General features: G+C 39.8%; 1 non-coding gene across 1 annotated transcript; it reads left to right on the top strand.

Annotated features, from left to right (window-relative positions):
• Positions 1–6322: 6322 nt before the first annotated feature.
• Positions 6323–6429, top strand: LOC131252285 (small nucleolar RNA R71). The gene has a single exon (XR_009174318.1). It is a non-coding gene; the product is annotated as a small nucleolar RNA R71 (small nucleolar RNA).
• The last annotated feature ends 14357 nt before the right edge of the window (positions 6430–20786 follow it).

Raw genomic sequence — 20786 nt, 5'->3', positions numbered from 1 at the left:
AGTTGTGAATCCTCCTCTTATACACTGACTTGGAATTTCTGCAAACCGCCTCAAATTACGCAATCCGCGTCGACCCTGCGCAACAACTCTGCGTGATTTTGGTGGCACCGAAGTCATATTTGAAATTTTTCGCATCTAAAATTGTATTATGCAGAGTACATAGGTGGCACCAAAATTGGTTTCGGTGGCACCGAATTAAGCTTAAGTGGCACTGAAATGTCCTGTTTTTCTGCTGTTTAACTTGTGCCTTTGTCAATCTTTTCTCCATCCTTTATACTTGGTTTACTTAGATCTTAGGCATGAGAATTCTCCGTTCCTAGTCTCCTAAGATCCCTCCTTTGCCTCGGTGATTCTTGAGCATTAAATCCATGCTTTTAGCATTCTTTTCAATCCAAGCTCTTAGATTCACCTCGCAACACAAATATGTATAAAATCCAACATTAAGCATTATCATGTTCTTAAAACCAAGATATAAATGGGGGATAATATGCAATATTTGACCCTCAACACAATCTCCAACCATCATTTTGCTAGTCCCAAGCAAAGTATGCATGAAATACACCTCAATGCTCAATGTCCAAAACCTCTTTAAGAAAACAATCTTTTGTGCACTCAAGTATGAACGAGTAGAATTAAGGTAAGAAAATGAGATTTTGAAAACCTAAAGCCGAATCATATAAGCGACTATCAAATAGATTCTTTATCAATCGAATTAAAGTATAAGTATAGATATCATGTTCTTCAATATGCTCGATGAAAATCAACTTACTTCCCATAAACATACTATCTTTTCATCCTACTAGCCATGCTCATCACTTCAAGATTGATTTGAACTCAAGTACTGATTTGGAACTTATCCCCTTCTCCTTCTTTTCTAGTTTTTTTTTTCAAATTTTATATCTACAGTCATTTGTATTCATTTAGTCTTTTCACTATACATGGCCTTTTTGTCGATCTCCTGTTTTTAACAGGTTCTTTTCTTCTTTTAAGGTGGATAAAATTCTCCAGACTTAATTCTTACCATTTATCAATAATTCACATACTAATAATCAGAAAGTCTAGCATTATTCACAGAAAACAAATTAAATGTGTCTCGTGATTTAGATTAACATGACATTCAAACTTCCTCTTAATCAATTGAGCACAAGAACTGTAATTGATATATTATTTAGATTATCAAACTCCAACAATTCAAAATTCAATCTCTACCTTGTCATCATACTCAAAGCATTCTTAAATACACAATTCATCGCTTCCCAAATAGATTTCAACTTGAAACATTAAAAATTTTCAAAAATTTTGCTCAAAACTGAGAAAACACTGATTAGTTTAATCTCCCATCCCCAACCTAAAATCTACATTGTCCTTAATGTAAAAGAAATAAGCATGTAATGTAGAAGCGGCAATGAAAAGAAAGGGAAGTGATGAAAAGATAATACCTGAAGAAGGAATTTTAAGGCTTTTCCAATGATCTCAGTGTGAAGATGGGTTAGCACAAGAAAAAAAAACTTAAACAGATGGTAAGCAAACTACTTAAACAACGGAAAGAAAACTATCCTAAAAAACGGAAAGTAGTAAACCTAACCATACCTCCGTCGGACTAGGAGGTCAATCCTGGTAAACAGGATCGGTCAGAGGTATGGACGTGTCCTCTTAATCAAATTTCTCAACAAATGTCTGTAAACATTGTCCATTCACTTTGAAGGCATAGCCATTGTTTGGATTCCGAATCTTAATGACCCCATGAGGATTGACATTAGTAACAGTGAAAGGGCCAGTCCAACAAGATCAGAGTTTACCCGAAAAAAGATGTAACCGAGAATTGTACAAAAGGACTTTCTGACTTATTGTGAATGATTTTCGAAGAATGTGCTAGTCATGAAACACCTTCATTCTGTCCTTGTAAATTCTCGAGTTCTTATATACATCTTTTCGAATTTCTTGAAGTTCATTCAACTGAAGTTTGCGCAACAAGCCAGTGTTGTCCAAATTAAAATTCATATTTTTAATAGCCCAGTAGGCTCTATGTTCCGACTCCACAAGTAAGTGGCAAGCCTTCCCATAGACAAGTCTAAAGGGAGACATTCCAATAGTGGTCTTGAATGTAGTACGGTAAGCCCATAAAGCATCGGTCAATCGGATTGACCAATCCTTGCAGTCAGGGTTAACTGTCTTTTTCAAAATATGTTTAATTTCCCTATTAAAATACTCAGCTTGTCCACTCGTTTGTGAGTGTTATGGAGTGCTCACCTTGTGAGAGATGTCATATTTCTTCATTAAGTTTGTAAATGGCCTATTACAAAAATGTGAACCTCCATCACTAATGATGACTCGAGGCGTTCTGAACCGAGAAAGGATATTTTCTTTTAAGAATCTAATGATTTCTCGATGGTCATTGCTCCGACATGGGATCACCATGACCCATTTAGTGATATAGTCTACAACTAATAAAATGTATAAATTTCCAAAAGATTGGGGGAATGGCTCCATGAAATCGATGCCCCAGCAATCAAATGCTTTAATGATCAGAATGGGGTTCAAAGGCATTGTATTTTGACGAGACAATGCTCCCAATTTTTGACAACACACACAAGCTTTGCAAAACTCATGAGTGTCCTTGAACATAGTGGGTCAGTAAAAGCTGCACTGCAGAATTTTGGCCGTGATCTTTTTAGAAGAAAAATGACCACCACAGACTTGAGAGTGACAGAAGGAGATGACACTTTGGTATTCATTGTCTGGCACACATCTCCTTAAGATTTGGTCTGGGCAATATTTGAACAAGTATAGATCATCCCAGAAAATTTTGCGTACCTCGGTGAAGAATTTTTTCTTATCTTGCACAGTCCAATGTGTTAGCGTGAAACCTGTGGCAAAATAATTAGCAATATCAGCAAACCAATCTAAGTGAGAGACTTTAAGCAATTGTTCGTCAGGGAACATGTCATTTATATGTGTCGTCTCAAGGGAATTAGAGAGATCAATGCGGGAAAGATGGTTAGCGACTACGTTCTCTACTCCCTTTTTCTCTTTTATTTTCAAATAAAATTCCTGGAGTAGAAGGATCCATCTTATCAAGCGAGGCTTAGCATCATTCCTAAAAAGAAGATACTCGAGTGCTGCATGATCAATGTAGATGATGATTTTGGATCCAATCAAGTAGGACCTAAATTTATCCAAAGCGAATACTACGACTAAGAGTTCCTTCTCTGTAGTGGAATAATTCACTTGGGCAAGATTTAAGGTTTTACTTGCGTAGTATATAACATAGGGCTTCTTTTCTTTTCTTTTGCCTAACACCGCACCAAGAGCATAGTCAAATGCATCACACATAATTTCAAAAGGAATGCTCCAATCGAGTGGCTGCATGATAGGTGCGGTGGTTAACATGCCCTTTAGCTTAGTGAAAGCTTCCTGGCATTCTCAGTTCACTCTATGGTACATCCTTTTGAAGTAGATTGCATAAAGGACAAGAACAGTGACTAAAGTCTTTTATGAATTATCTGTAAAATCCAGCGTGTCGTAGGAAGGATCGCACGTCTCGTATGTTCTTAGGTGGAGGTAAGTTAGAGATAAGATCAATCTTAGCCTTATCTACCTCAATTCCTTTGGAGGAGATGATATGTCCAAGGACAATTCCCTTACGAACCATGAAGTGGTACTTCTCCCAACAAAGTACCAAATTCTTTTCCTCACATCGCTTCAGCACACATTTAAGATTCTCTAAACAATCGCTGAAGGATGGACCAAAGATAAAAAAGTCGTCCATGAAGACCTCTAAATATTACCCCACCATGTTAGAAAAAATACTCATTATGCATCGCTGAAAAGTAGCGGGGGCATTACACAGTCCGAATGGCATCCTTCGGTAAGCAAATGTACCAAAGGGACATGTGAATGCGGTCTTTTCCTGATCTTCAAGAGCTATCTCTATCTGGTTGTAGCCTGAAGATCCATCAAGGAAGCAATAATACGAGTGACCAGCTAGCCTTTCTAAAATTTGATCAATGAAGGGCAAAGGAAAGTGGTCCTTCGTCATAACGGTATTCAATTTCCTGTAGTCAATGCACATTCTCCAACCAGTAGCAACTCTAGTTGGCATGAGTTCATTGTTAGCATTGGCTACGATGGTGATTCCGGACTTCTTAGGAACCACCTGAGTTGGACTCACCCATTGACTATCAGATATAGGGTATATGATACCCACATCTAATAGTTTAAGTACCTCGGCCTTAACCACTTCCTTCATGTTTGGATTTAATTTACATTGTGGTTGCCGGGAGGTCTTCACATTATCCTCTAGATAAATGCGGTGAGTACAAATCAAAGGGTCAATTCCCTTGAGGTCCGCAATCGACCATCCAAGGGCTTCTTTGTGCTCAATGAGAGTAGAGATAAGCATACTATTCTGTTCTTACTCGAGGTGGGAAGAAATCATCACCAGATATGTCTCACCTTGACCTAAATAGGCATATTTCAAATCAGAGGGTAAAAGTTTTAAGTCAAGCTTCGGTGCCTTGAAGTTAGACGATAGAGGCACTATATCAGTTTGGGGTAATTCTTTAAATTATGGCCTCCACTGGTTAACTTCAAGTACCGACATAATATCCAGCATGGTTCCCATCTCTCTAATCGTATCATCATCTAAATCATGGGAGTGAGCCAGGCACGTCTCTAGAGGGTCAGAAGATAGTGTTCTATCTTCCACGAAAGAATCAATTAAGTTAATATCATGGGCATTGTCAACATCATCTGCCTATTTGCTCCTATTAAAAAAGATATTAAGCTCCAATGTCATATTCCCAAAAGACAAATTCATGACTCCATTCCTACAATTAATGATTGCATTTGATGTAGCAAGGAATGGGCGACCAAGAATGACTGGAATTTGAGTGCAGTCAACGATGGGTTAAGTATCCAGGATGATAAAATCTATTGGGTAGTAGAATTTATCAACCTAGACCAACACATCCTCAATTATCCCTCTCGGTACACGGACTGAACGATCGGCAAGTTGTAATGTGGTCCAAGTGAGTTTTAATTCACCTAGGCCCAGTTATTCGTAGACCGAGTAAGGAATTAGATTTACACTCGCTCCTAAGTCAAGCAGTGCGTGCTCAATCTGGTAGTTCCCAATTACACAAGTGATGGTTGAGCTACCAGGATCTTTGTACTTTTGTGGCACATCTTGCTTTAGGATGGCACTCACTTTTTCTGTTAAGAAGATTTTCTTTTAAATATTTTGTCGTCTTTTAGTCATACATAAGTCTTTCAAAAATTTGGCATATGAAGGTATTTGTTTAATGGCATCTAGTAAAGGAATGTTGACCTTCACTTGTTTTAGCACCTCTAGAATGTCCTAAGAGTTAGAGAGAGGTTTTAGTGCAATCAATTGTTGGGGAAATGGAGCAATCTGCTTGCCTTGAGGTTTCGGCTCTAATTCTTGTAGAGCAGTGCTAGATCTGTTATTGTTGTCCTCTTCCGGGTCCTTGAGCTTTTCAGCCTTAACTAGAATGGTTTTGTCAATGGTCTTCCCACTCCTAAGAGTGGTGATAGATTTAGCTTGCTCCATCTGATTTGAAGAGCTTAGGTCATTGACCTCGTATTGCGGTTTTGGACTGGGGAGAGGCTAGGCTGGGAAGGGTCCCATTTTTCCCAATTGATTTGTTTGCCTCAAGCCCTTGTATTGCCTTTGTAAGGTGTTGAAAGGCTTGGAGCATACCCTGATTAAAAAGCTCTTGATTTTGAATATGTTTTAAGATCGGATCCTCTTAAGGTTTTCCTTGATTTAGGAATTGGTTAGGGAATCCTTGAGGAGTAGCAGTTTGTCCGTTCCTCCAACTGAAGTTTGGATGATTTCTCCAACTAGGAATTATTCAGGACCTCTTGAAAGTTCTTTGGTAATTATTCATGACATTAGATTGCTCATTCAGTACCTCTTGAAAGGCAGGTATTGTTGGACAATTTTCAGTTGTGTGAATGTTGCAAGCACAAATACCGCAAACAGTTTCCTTAGCCTTATCCTTGTTAACTTCCATGGCCTCGAGTTTTCTTGTGAGATTAGCCACTTTAGCATTTATATCATCATCTTCTTTCAGAAGATATATTCTGCCCCTCCTTTAATTGAGTAAGCTTAGATGTGGTGTTAGATTTTGGGGAGATGTCTCATAATTGCATGTTTTTGGCTAACTTGTCAAAATAATCCCACACATCATCGACCTCTTTATTCATGAATTCCCATTAACATTGTCTCGACCATTTGGCGCATGGAAGATGTCAACCCATTGTTAAAAAAAAAAAACTTGCTATGCGCCACATTTCAAAACTGTGTTGTGGGCATGAACTGACGAGATCCTTGAACCGCTCCCAACATTGGAAGAATGTTTCGTCTTCCTTTTGGGCAAAGTTCATGATCGATTTTCTAAGGGTGTTCATTTATGATATGGGAAGAATTTTTTTATGAACTCCCTTTTCATGTCGTTCCATCTACCAATAGATCATGGACATAGTGAGTGCAACCACGTCATAGCTTTCTCTTTCAAAGAGAAGGGAAAGAGTTTCAACTTGACCGTGTCCTCGAACACGTTGGGAAAATATAAAGTGGCTATGAGCTCATCAAACTCTTTCAAGTGTAAGTATAGATTATCAGATCCAAGTCCATGGAATTTTAGAAGGAGTTGGATCACTCCCGGCTTGATATCCATATGTCCTGTCTTTTCTGAAAAAACCATACATGAAGGTGTGTTCACCCGCGCCGGTTGTAAATAATCTCATAAAGGACGAGGCGAGGGTGTTTGATGCACCTCGTTTTCATCCTAAATTTCCTCAACCCTAGGTTGAGGTGGATTTGGAGGTTGATTGGCCGGTTGATTGGCAGCCATAACTTTAATTAACTCTGAGGATCTCTGGTGGTGTCTAATCCTGTAATGGATAGGCAACCCTTTGATCAGTCCTCCTTCACTCAAGAGAAGTCGAGTGTTGTCACGAACCCACTTGGGCATGAAATACTCTCAGCTCTCAATTTCAGAATCTAACTTAAACCTAAAAAGAAAGAGAGAAATAGAAATCCAAAAATAGAAAGAGAGTAAATTAGAAAGAAGTTACCAAATTAGAAGTTTCTATATTAAGATCCTACAAAAACAGAAAAACTAGTTTCTAAAAACAAATTAGGAAAGTTTCTAACCTAGAAATAGAAAGCAAGTTGGTTTCTTAAAATAAATTAGAAAAACCCTAACCAAAAAATAGAAAGTAAATAAACCCTAATCTTAACCTAATTCCAAAGCTAGTTAATCTCAGAAGAACACAACTGTCAATCCTCAGCAACATCGCCAAAAACTTGTTCACAACCCCAAGTGTAAGGTGCAATGTAGTAATAATCTCAGTGAGACCGAGGTCAAATCCACAGGGACTGAACTTGTGTCTTCTGAATTTAACCAGAACTAAAACTAGATGAAGAACTAAAGAAAAAAAATCTGAATTTGAATAAGTAATTTGAGTAATAAGTAAAGCATTAATTAAAAGTGGGAACTAGGGTGCCAAGGATCCACTTGTAGCAATTGATATGCTACTTTGCTTAATTTAAGAGATCCAACTAGAATCAGAGTCCTATCCTATCTAGTTGGAAGAAGAGACAGTTAAATCTCTAAACTTCTCATTGATCTAGTCTCAATGGGGGAGAATTATGCTGAATGGGAAGGGATTCCATCACCCAACCATGCCCAGGGGACGATGGCAAACAAGAAGATTTACCAAATCCACAATCTCAAATAGAAAAGAAGATATTTAAAGCTATTGCAAATCTATTGTAATTTAAGTCACAACAAACCATTAAAAACTGAAAATATTCCTTAAAATCAAGTAGAACTCAATGAAGTTCAAACATAAACATGAATTAAAGCAAAGTAAACATCTCAATCACGATACAAGCTTCACCTCTTAGCCCTAACTAAGAGGTTTAGACAATCATAGACATGATTGAACTAAAATTTCTTAAGAAAAGCATAAAAACAACTAAGGAAGAAGAAGAAAGACTCTTAGCAGCGGCTCTCCATGCTTTTGCTCCACTCCTTAAACCCTAGAAGATGCCCAGGAACGTCCTAGGGACTCTTATTTATAGTTGTGAATTCTCCTCTTACGCACCGACTCAGAATTTCCACAAATCGCATCAAATTACGCAATCCGCGTCGGCCCTGCGCAACAACTCTAGGCGATTTCGATGGCACCAAAGTTGGTTCGGTGGCACCGAAGTCGTATCTGAAATTTTTTGCATCTGAAATTGTATTGTGCAAAGTACTTAGGTGGCACCGAAATTGGCTTAGGTGGCACCGAAGTTGGTTTCGGTGGCACCAAATTAAGCTTAGGTGGCACCGAATTAAACTGTTTTCTTGCTAGACTGTTTTGTGCACTTTCGGTGGCACCGAAGTTCGCTTAGGTGGCACCGAAATGTCCTGTTTTTCTATTGTTTAACTTGTGTCTTTGCCAATCTTTTCTCCATCCTTTGTACTTGGTCTCCTTGGATCTTAGGCATGAGAATTCTCCATTCTTAGTCTCCTATGATCCCTCCTTTGCCTCGGTGATTCTTGAGCATTAAATCCATGCTTTTAAAATTCTTTTCAATCTAAGCTCTTAAATTCACCTTGCAACACAAACATGTATAGAAATCTAACACTAAGCATTATCATTTTCATAAACCAAGATATAAATGGGGGATAATATGCAATATTTTACCCTCAACATGTTCTTTCTGATGCTACAGAATACCGAAGCATAGTTGGTTCCTTATAGCTCCTAACTATCACAAGACCAGACATATCCTACACAATCAATCAGGTCTGCCAACACATGCAGACTCCTCAAGCTCCACACATGGCTGTTGTGAAGCATATACTTCGATATATCAAAGGCTCTCTCCACAAAGGTCTGTTCTATTCATCTTAGTCTCAGCAAGCTATTTCACTTTTCTCCAATGCTGATTGGGCCAACAACAAAGATGATAGACGCTCTACGTTGGGGTTTTGTGTCTTTCATGGATGATGCAACCTCATTGAGTGGTCGGCAAAGAAGCAGCCAGTGGTATCCAGATCTAGTATTGAGGCGGAATACAAGTCACTTGCCAATGCCATGGCTGAAGTTGTTTGGATCAAACTATTACTTCACGACCTTTATTATACACATTTGGGTGCACCGGTTCTATTCTGTGATAATATAAGTGTCACCTATCTTGCGTCCAATCCGGTCTTATATCAACAATCGAAGTATATCGATGTCAATCACCATTTTATACAGGAGCAAGTTACCCAAGGACACATCAAAATCCAATATATTGCCACCCAAGATCAATTGGCGGACATATTTACAAAGCCTTTATCTTCATTGCATTTCTCTTATTTATTGAGCAAGCTTCATGTGGTCGAGACCCCTCTCGGCTTAGGGGGGGTTAATAAAGCACAGCTGTCTCATTCTCTGCATGAATGCAAAATGCATCCAAATCCCTCAAATAAACGTCCTCCTCTATCTGTTTCCTTGATTGGCTGCATAAAAACGGATATTATAGAATCTTGTAAAGATGTAGCTTATCTTACATAGATTGCTTATCCTAAAAGATAAGATCTAATAGATGTTGTAATAATATAGATCCTAAATTAAAGGATCTCAAACTTGTATATATGTGTACGGTAGTCATACAGAAAATCCAAGCAAGTTTTCCACATATTACAAACTTTGTTAGGCCACACGCTCCGTGAGCCCGCCTCTGGAAGAGGGTCCCTGCAGTGGCCATTGACGTCAATGCTGACATCCTTAGGGTCAGCACTAGCACCATGGTGGCCCATTGCGGCATGATGGGTTTCCATCGTCATCAAACAATGTGGCCACCACCTCAAACTGTGAATGGTCGTTCCCGACGGCATCAGGAAGCTCCCCTGCGCCATTTGCTTTCCTCCCTCTCGTTGGAAACCCTATTGTGGAGAAAAGAAGGAAAACCCATTACCTGCCATTGTCGTGAAAAGAGGCATCAACTCATCGTCGTGTTACTGCCGAACCCCTCGAACGGCAGTGGTGGTGGAGCCGAGGTGGTTTTTTAGGGCTCGAGTGAGGAACGTGGACTTAGGATTATTTTTTTTCAGAAATTTTTATAAAATATTACCTCCTTAATATGATTTTTACATCCAGTTGGTTTTTCTCTCCATTAATGAGATTGCTTAAGAAGAATTAAATAGACATCTAAATATAAATTTTATTAATGAAGTGTTATTATATAATAAAATAAAATAAAAAAAATCATTAAAATGAAAAGGAGTTTTATTCGGACTCCCATGGCATTTATAGTAGAGACATGATTACTGGTTCGTCCTCCATGGGACCCACCATGATGTATGTGTTATGTGTTTTATACTCTGTCCACCCATTTTTCCCTATCATTTCAGGGCATGAGCCCAAAATGAGGCAAATCCAAATCTCAAGTGGACCATGCCATGGAAAATAATGGTGATTGAACGCCCACCATTATATATATATAAAAAATCCCATGGCCCACCATGACGCTAACCATAATGTTTATTTTCCATCCAACTTAATAATTAGGTCGCAAAAACCTAAATGAAGGGAAAAAAACAAATATTAGCTTGATCCAAAATTTCCATAGCCTATAATAAGTTTTTATTGATGGGTGTTCATCACCACTTCTTTTTATAGTATGGTCCACCTGAGATTTGTTGGTGTTGTGGTTCGATTTCAAATTTGGTCTAGTGATTAATGCGAGTGTGTCAGAATTGAATGTGCAGCTCAATTCAAATCGAACAACTATGACCCTAAGTGCCAAGATAGGTAGATATGTTGGAAATCGAACATATATGATAGAATTCTAATAAAATCAGTCACTTATTCAATCATTTGCACAGGGTTGCTTAAAATGATCAAACGATAGTCAGAGGGTGGAGTTTGTCCTCTGAAAATGGGTCACACCCCTACCTTCTGTACGAAATGACTTTTTCTCTTCAATAATAACAAAAAAAAATAAAAAATAAAAAATCTTACAATCGGTCGTCGAGAACAACTACAGAATACTTCTTTGGATGAAGAACTTCATTTGATACTCGAACTGTATTCAGTGTATGAGTGTAGACTGGAATTATAACTAAAGTTAACAACTACTTTATTACTGTTACTGTTACGGATTACAATAAGGAATCTAAATATCAAGTAAAGGTAAAGATTATAATAATAAATGTAATTGATTAATAATTGAAAGGATAATTGAAAAATATTTTTAATTTGGTTGGTATAAGACAATTTTTTCTATTGACTTCATTATTTATAGCATTAGATCACTCATCTAGACACTTTCCACGTTGACGGTTGCCATAATTGTTTCAGCACTACTTGTTTTACTTGCTTTTAAACCTGTCATATGTCCTGATAACCACTTCAGCACGATCACTCTTCGCGCGACCACTTTCTCTTAATGGATGATGTGCCAATGCTCGATAAACACCAGTTACATTGCCACAAAATCTTCTAAGTATATCTCTGAAGATCTTCAAATACACCACGAAACTCCCTCTTGATTACGCGCAACCTTTCCTGTTCGACTCTTATAGGAATTGGCAGAAATATGGATGAACATTGCCCCCCGCGTCGTTTCACCTTTGGGTAAAAGGTGAAAGCGATGTATGACCCTGTGGATGCTAGGATCCCGGGCCGGATTCAACTCGAGGGCATGTTTTCCTCCACTAGTTGCCTCTTTCGAGGACTTTTGTGCTGGCGATCAATTCATTATGATTGACCAGAGTCGCAACTAGCCAATTTCTTCGTTTCTACAGTCAGCTAGACCCTATAGAAACATTAAGGTTGGGATCTGAATATTTCATGTCCTAATATGATTCTTTAGTTCTATGATCAGAGGTTCTAAGTAAGGGACTGTGGTTATAAAGAGAGAATGTATTAGGCACCCGCTCTGCCCATACAAATGTACAATCTCTACTTCACAAGATCTTGACTATTCGTGAGGGTTACGATTCAGTTCTCTTATATGAATGTGTGCAATACTTATGAAAAAATGTGAAGTAATTGGCAGATTTTCTGTTAGGCAGTATCTGATTAGATTGGCAAGCCTCATAGCATACTTTTGAGCCAATTTGGTGCAAAGTGTGTTGAATGATAAGATGAATGTTATGATATGTAAATACTATGCTAAATGAAGCTTGATTGGAGACAGTGGAAAAATCGTACAGTTTCACATTCAAGAGTCAGTGGGCCTCGCCGTGAACATCATGTGAAATCCACTCTGAACATGAAATGTGTCACCCATGTTAAGTCCCATGGCACAAAAATCAGCCTATTCCATGATTTAGGTGGGTCATACAAAGGAAAACAGTTAAAGAGAGGAATGTCCACCCTTGATTTTTACATGGCGATGTTTACATCAAATACACTCCGACCATTAGATACATCAGCCCAACTTAGGTCTAGGGCTAGCTGACTTGGGCTTCAGGCGGGTACACCAAATGAAACAGTTGGGAGAGACGTTAAAATTTCTGCCTATGAATAAAAGATCAAGCCTAAGCGTAATTCAAGTGGGCCACATGAAGGGAAACAATTTTGAGGGTGAGTATTACCCTGTACATTATTTCCAACCATGCAGCCCACCAAAATCACGGATGTGGCAAAATTTTAGGCCTAAGGCCTACTATGGGGTGACACACCTAGTAGTCAGAGTGAATTTCACACAAACATCACGGTGGACCTATGTGAGCATTCGTAGAATCCTAACATTAGAAACAACACAGGAATAAAAAATCATGTCATTTCATTACATCTACCAAACATGTTTTTTGAATTCCAACATATTCCATTATAGATTCCAATTATGGGGTGCCAAACACAACTAAGGATTTAATTCACAAAATTTATAACAATTGTGATTTGGATTCCAATTCATATCAACTATAAGCTGCTAAACAATTCGTAAAGATGGTGATGGGGTTTTCCTCCTTAGGTCAGAAGAGATGTGGTGCGGTTCAGATGCCACAAACAGTGGAATCACCATGTTGCTCGACCAGTCGAGAGCACTGCTCGACCGGTCGAGTGAACAGTGCTCCACCAGTCAAGGGTCACTCAACTCAAAGTCTAGCGAGCTCAGTGAACAGTGCTCAACCAGTCGAGGGCACGGCTCGACCAGTCGAGTGAACAGTCTCGACCAGTCAAGGACTCCACTCGACCAGTCGAGGTTACGCAGATTTGAGTCCGGATCTTGCGCAGACTGCGAAAATCTGAGGCCCTTTCACAAGGGGTGCAAACGGGAGTTTCCTAAACTATAAATAGGGGTGCCTAGGACCTTTCTAGGCAATGCAAGAGGGTTTCCTAAAGCTTTGCAAGGGTTTGCTAAAGGGTTTAGGGCTATCAAAGGTGTGAGAGAGAGAGAGAGATGGGAAGCTTGTGGAAGGGAGGTTATGTTCGTAGAGGTGATCTACTGTGCACTCGACATCTTAACGATTCTACGTCCTTGTGATCGGTGAGATCTCTCTATTTTTCTTTTATTCTCTTATTGTTTATCCACTCCTGTGTGAGTAAAGAAGGTTGTAACGTTCTATTTCATAGTGAATTTTTTATCTGGACGAGGTCCCGTGGTTTTTTTACCTCTTTAAGGGTTTTCCACGTAAAAATCTCTTGTGTCGTATGGTTTGTGCTTTGATTTATTTCATTGCTTTATTATCCCATAATTCTGGTTTGTGTTGGGAGGCTAGATCCTAAGGTTTTGTGTAAGGCCCCCAACAAAGTGGTATCAGAGCTAAGTTCATTGAACGGAGTGAGATCGGTTCTGAATTATGGAAGGTGGCTCATCAAAGATGATCAACCTCAATGGTTCTAACTGGACCATATGGAAGGCTAAGATGGAGGACTTGCTTTATTGTAAGGACTTGTATTCTCCAATTCAAGGCATATCAGTAAAGTCAAAGGATATGACAGATGATGATTGGAAGAAATTGGACCGGAAGGCGATGGGGTTTATTAGACAATGGTTGGAAGATTCCGTATTCCACCATGTGTCTACGGATACCCCAGCCGCTAACCTATGGTTGAAATTACAAGGGCTGTATGAGAGGAAGACAGCCGGCAATAAGATTTTCTTGGTACGACAACTTGTGAATCTCAAGTTCAAAAATGGTGGTTATGTGGCTGAGCACATGAATGAGGTCAACAATATATTGAACCAGCTCTCCGCTATGAAGATGGTCCTGGATGATGAATTATAAGCTTTGCTATTGCTTAGTTCATTGCCTGACAATTGGGAGACATTGGTGGTATCTCTAAGTAAATCCGCACCAGACGGAAAGGTATCCATGGAACAAGTAACTAGCTGTCTCTTCAATGAGGAGACAAGGAGGAAGTCTCAAGGGTCTACTCAGCAAGAGGCTCTTATGGCACAGGAACGGGGGAAAGGAAAGAACAGGAAGGGCGGGAAGGCCCGAGATAAATCAAGAGGTAAGTCGAGTACTAGAAAGGATGTTGAATACTGGAATTGTGATAAGAAGAGCCACTATAAGCATGAATGTCGTAAGAATAAGAATGACTAGAAAGGAAAAGGAAAGGAGAAGGAAGATGAATCAGATTCTACTGCGGTCACTTCAAATAGTGACGTTGTAGTTATTCTTTCAGCAGATCATGATGTTTGTCTCACGGCTACAAGTCAGGACACCGACCAAGTGATAGACTCGGGAGCCTCTTTTCATGCGACTCCACGCAAGGATTTCTTCACAAGCTACAAGTCAGGTGACTATAGAACCGTGAAGATGGAAAATTCTGGCGTATCGAAGATTGTAGGGGTCGGTGATATTTGTGTGAAGACCGATGTGGGCTGCACATTAGTTCTCAGGGATGTGAGGCACATTCCAGACCTTCGCCTCAACTTGATGTTGATGGGAAGGTTGGATGATGATGGCTATGAAAGCCAGTTTACTGGTGGGTGTTGGAAGCTTATCAAGGGTTCGTTGATTGCAACCAGAGGAAAGAAGTGTCTCACCCTTTACAAGGCAAGTGTCAGTGTGTGCAAGGGTGGGTTGAACATAGCGGAAGATTCAGCTATTGACATGTGGCACAGGCGTCTAGGCCACATGAGTGAAAAAGGGCTTCAAGTATAGCGAGGAAGCGGCTCCTCCCAGACGTGACAGGTATACCTCTCAAAACATGTATCGATTGTTTATCAGAGAAATAACACAGAGTTTCATTCGTTAAATTTGCTTCTCATGTTAATAAAGTGCATGCATTAGATTTGGTTTATTCTCATGTTTGTGGTCCTATGAGGACAAAAACCTTAGGTGGGGTATTGTATTTCACTTTTATAGATGATACATCTAGGAGGGTTTGGGTTTATTCTTTGAAATCCAAGGACGAGGTTTTGGTGTGTTTAAATTGTTACATGTTATGGTCGAGAGAGAGATAGGTAGATCATTGAAGTGCATCCACACTGACAATGGTGGTGAATACATTGGCGACTTTCATGAATATTGTAAGTCCCTGGGTATATGGCATGAACAGACGGTTCCCAAGACTACCTAGCATAATGGTGTGGCTGAGCGAATGAATCGCATCATTGTAGAGAGAATCAGATGCATGTTATCCCATGCGAAGTTCCCCAAGACGTTCTGGGAAGAAGCAATGCACATGACGGTGTATTTGATAAACATGTCTCCATCAGCCCTGTTGAATGGAAAAGTACTTGAGAAGGTGTGGACTGGAGAGGATTCATCTTACAGTTATCTCAGGGTATTTGGATGCAGGGCATCTGCTCACGTACCAAAGTACGAGAGGTCTAAACTCGACATAAAGATTAGGCAGTGTGTGTTCTTGAGGTACGGTGATGAAAAGTTCGGTTACAGAATGTGGGATTCGACCAAGAAGAAGCTCGTCAGGAGCAAAGATGTGGTATTCTTTGAATATCAGTGTATAGAAGACATTGGTAAGCCAGAGAAGAACCAGCCTAGTTCAGGTGAGCTAAAGGACATGGATCCAGTTATTCCTCCCATGGTGCCTGATGATGGGGGCATACAGCAAGGTGTAGAGAACGAGGGAGTTCCTACAGAAGATGGACCAGGGGAGCAGCCCCCACTTGATCCACCTGTTGAGCCACAGGTGAGGAGGTCATTTGGGGACATACAGTTGTCCAAGAGGTACTCGCCGCATGAGTACATTATGGTCACTAATGGGGGAGAGCGAGAAGATTATTCTGAAGCCCTAACCGACCAGCATAAGGGGGAGTGGTTGAAAGCTATGCAAGAGGAGATAGAATCCTTGCATAAGAACCACACCTATGATATGGTGAAATTGCCTAAGGGTAAGAAAACTTTGAGCAACAAGTGAGTGTTCAGAAAGAAGGTTGAGTAAAAGAATTCACAAACGAGGTTTAAGGTCAGACTTGTAGTGAAAGGGTTTGGTCAAAGGAAAGGCATAGACTTTGAGGAGATATTCTCACTAGTGGTGAAGATGACATCCATACGGGTGTTACTTGGGTTGGCGGCTGACATAGATCTGGAGATAGAGCAGTTAGATGTTAAAATTGCCTTCCTCCATGGTGACCTGAAAGAAGAGATCTACATGCACCAACCAGAGGGGTTCGAAGTCAAGGGCAAAGAGCATATGGTGTGTAGGCTGAGGAAGAGCTTGTATGGGCTAAAACAAGCTTCACGGCAATAGTACAAGAAGTTCGACTCATTTATGTTGAAGCATAGGTATGACAGAACGGAGTCGGACCACTGTGTGTTCACACGCAAGTTCTTAGATTGTGATTTCTTAGTTCTGCTGTTATACATTGATGATATGCTCATCATGAAAAAAGACATCAAGAAGATCAATAACTGAAACAGGAGTTGGGCAAGTCATTTGCAATGAAAGACTTGGGCCCGGCTAAACAGATCCTAGGAATGGAGATAACCCATGACAGAAGCAGTAGGAAGCTTTGGATGTCATAAGAGCGGTATATTGAGAAAGTCCTAAAGCGGTTCAATATGAATGCAGCGAAGCCGGTCAGTACTCCACTGGATGGTCACTTTAGATTAAGCAACAAGCAGTGTCCCAAGACGAAGGCAGATGTGGAAGAGATGCAGAAGATATCCTACGCGTCAGCTGTAGGAAGTTTGATGTATGATATGGTGTGTACACGCCCAGACATAGCATATACGGTTGGTGTTGTCAGCCGGTATCTTGCCAATCCTGGTAAAGAGCATTGAGCAAGGGTGAAATGAATACTGTGGTATCTAAGAGGCTCATCCAGGTTGAGCCTATGCTATGGTGACAGAAAACCTGTGTTAGAGGGCTACACAGATGCAGATATAGCAGGCGACATAGACTTCAGGAAGTCTACATCGGGGTTCATGTTCACGTTTGCAGGAGGAGCGGTTTCTTGGTAGAGCAAGCTACAAAAGGTCGTAGCATCGTCGACAATAGAGGTCGAGTACATTGCAGTCACAGAGACATGTAAAAAGATGCTTTGGATGAAGAGGTTCCTAAAGGAACTTAGCCCGAAGCAGGAGCAGCACGTGATCTATTGCGATAGTTAAAGTGTTATACACTTGAGCAAGAATTCAAGTCAGCACTCCAAGTCGAAGCACATGGAGATTCGGTATCACTAGATCAGGGATACTTTGGAACAGAATGTGTTACAACTTAAGAAGGTCCACACGGACGATAATGGGTCAGACATGATGACCAAGGATTTGCTCAAGGGCAAGTTTGAGGTTTGTAGAAATTAGGCTGGCTGAAGAAGGTGAATTCCTCTTGAGTCAGAAAGGGAGAGATTTGATGGGATTTTCCTCCTCAGGTCAGAGGAGACGTGGTGCAGTTCGGATGCCACAAACAGTGGAATCACCGCGCTGCTCGACCAGTTGAGAGTACTGCTTGACTGGTCGAGTGAACGGTGCTCGACCAGTCGAGTGTCACTCGACTCAAAGTCCAGCGAGCTCAGTGAACAGTGCTTGACCAGTTGAGGGCCCAGCTCGACCAGTCGAGTGATCAGTCTCGACCAATCGAGGACTGCTCGACCAATCAAGGTTACGCAGATTTGAGTCCAGATCTTGTGCGGACTGCGAAAATTTGAGGCCCTTTTGCAAGGGGTGCGAAAGGGAGTTTCCTAAACTATAAATAGGGGTGCCTAGAACCTTTCTAGGCAATAAAAGAGGGTTTCCTAAAGCTTTGCAAGGGTTTCCTAAAGGGTTTAGGGCTATCAAAAGTGTGATAGATAGAGAGAGAGAAAGAGAGAGGAAGCTTGTGGAAGGGAAGTTATGCTCGTAGAGGTGATCTACTATGCAGTCGACATCTCAGCGCTTCTACGTCTTCGTGATCGGTGAAATCTCTCTGTTTTTCTTTTATTCTCTTATTATTTATCCACTCTTGTGTGAGTGAAGAAGGTTGTAACGTTCTACTTCATAGTGGATTGTTGATCTGGACGAGGTCCTATAGTTTTTTTTCTCTTTGAGGATTTTCCACGTAAAAATCTCTTATGTCGTGTGGTTTGTACTTTGATTTATTTCATTGCTTTATTATCCCATAATTCTAGTTTGTTTTGGAAGGTTAGATCCTAAGGTTTTATGTAAGGCCTCCAACAAATGGTAGCCATTTTAAGGGTTCGCACTAAAATACACCAAGAACCGTCGCACAAAGCGCTAACCTGTTTGTCTTCAGACCGTCTCATAGAAAGGAGAAAGACGGTAAAGCAAAAAGTATAATGTGCATCAAGAGTGCCCAAGCAGCCCCACAACCCACTGCGTACGCGCCCTCGTACGAGCACATTATGCGTGATGTGGTGTTCTTAGGCCCTATGACCCACGGCACGCCCACAATTGGGTTTGGTGCACTGCATCATGGAAGGGGAAAATATATGTTGGCTTTTCTTCTTTACTCCTATGAATGTCACAAAGTAAAGGAGCCAAAAAGAAAAAAGAAAAAAGGTATATTTATGCCTTTGCGAGGGGGAAAAAAAAGAAGAAAGAAGAAGATCAAGGTAAATTTGTGTTGTCGCTGTACTGAAACACATAATAAAGAGCCTCTAGTCATGAGTCGGATATGTGAGAGCTCTTGCCTCAAGCTGATGCGAGTTCACACGTAAACACAGGCAATGCAAAGTACCCCGTATTGGAATGTTTGTACTCTAGAACATGGATCTATGAAAATAGAAGCCCTTATATGAGTGTTTCCTTTCTCATCCATTTTTCAAATGAGGGTAAATATTGTAATCCATCTAAAATTTTTTATTTATATTTACAAAATCTAGAAATAAGATATTTTATATATATATATATATATATATATATATATATATATATATATATATATATATATATATATATATATATATATATATAGTGAAATTTTAAAAAATAAAATTTCCAAAATTGGAATCTCAAAAGGTTGGTACCATATGAAATATTTTCATGTGGCCCAAATATCAACTTCATGCAAAATACATTTCAAGGACATTTTTAAGTATAACCCCAAAATTATTTCATCTTAGCAAATTCCCAACAAACTCAACATCATGGACACAAATTTGTGTGAGGATAATCTTGGGAGGAATTTTAAGGTCCTATTATTATTCATAAGCAAATGTGTTTATCACCTATGTCAAGGATTTTGCATATGCGAGGCCCATATTTTAGTATCTAAACCATTTGGTCCAAAGGACCCCACCATGGATATGATGCAAGGGAATATCTCCTAGATTATAAGATCTTAACCCTTTGATCAGTGACTTATCAATAGAATATTAATGAGTAAAATATAAAATGGTCCATGCTTCCAGGAAAACGATCAAAAAATCAAACGGTTGGGATTTCTAATATTGGAGGCTCCATGGCTTCTCATCCATGTCAAGACCCATCAGATCATTGGTCTTGATCACCATACCATGGGGGCCATACTGTTGGGCATGAACAAACATTGCCCCTACCTTGTGCAATCATTTCTTAACCAAGATAAAAACAAGAAACAAAACACAACACAAACAAGAAATAAAACACAAAAACCACACAAACTGGCAACAAAACAATGAAACAAGATATATCAGGAGGGATGGAGGAACCCTCCCTCAAGACCGTGGAAATAGAGCCTGCCAACACTGAAAATCCATTGGTTTCTTCAAAAAACCTACACAGACTACTACAATCAAGCCACACTTGTACGTCCACATTGCATGCGGACCAACTGAACTTTTAGTATAGGATACAAGCGCAGATGGGATCACTTGATGTACGTCCATGTCCCACGATGCCACTTGTGGTGCATTTGTTTTTGGTGCTTGACAATGGATGCCTAGAATTAACATTTACCATGCTGAATTTAACTAAAGCACCCCTAAGCTGAAGGTTGACTCATGCCCCTATTTGCCTCCAACTTCTTAAGCCTTGAATGCTACACCCCAATTCAAAAGATGTTCTTTTCTTTACACCCATGGTCAGGGCTTTCCAGTAGTTTGTAAACATTCAGGAAAAAAAAAAAGTTCCAAGATTATACTTGTAAAGAGTTCTAGGACAATCATAGAAAAAGGGTTGAGTTCATTGAATCCAACATCTTCATAAACAATTTGAGTTGGTGAAAGAAACTTTCCTTCACAAACTGACACCTGATGAAATCCGGGTACCAAGTTACTAGACAATTCCCCTACACTTGTTTAGGTTAACAATGTGTTTGGATGCACAATCGAATTGATTAACAATAATTAATCCAATGAAGTTATATATATATATATATATATCATTAGCTACATTCCTAAGTATCCATGTGGAGAGACTGTGCTCCAA

The sequence above is a fragment of the Magnolia sinica genome, chromosome 7 (genome assembly GCF_029962835.1).
Source record: "Magnolia sinica isolate HGM2019 chromosome 7, MsV1, whole genome shotgun sequence".
In the NCBI taxonomy this organism is placed as follows: Eukaryota; Viridiplantae; Streptophyta; class Magnoliopsida; order Magnoliales; family Magnoliaceae; genus Magnolia; species Magnolia sinica.
The sequence above is the reverse complement of the archived record's forward strand: the minus strand, read 5'-3'. Positions and strand labels throughout refer to the sequence as shown.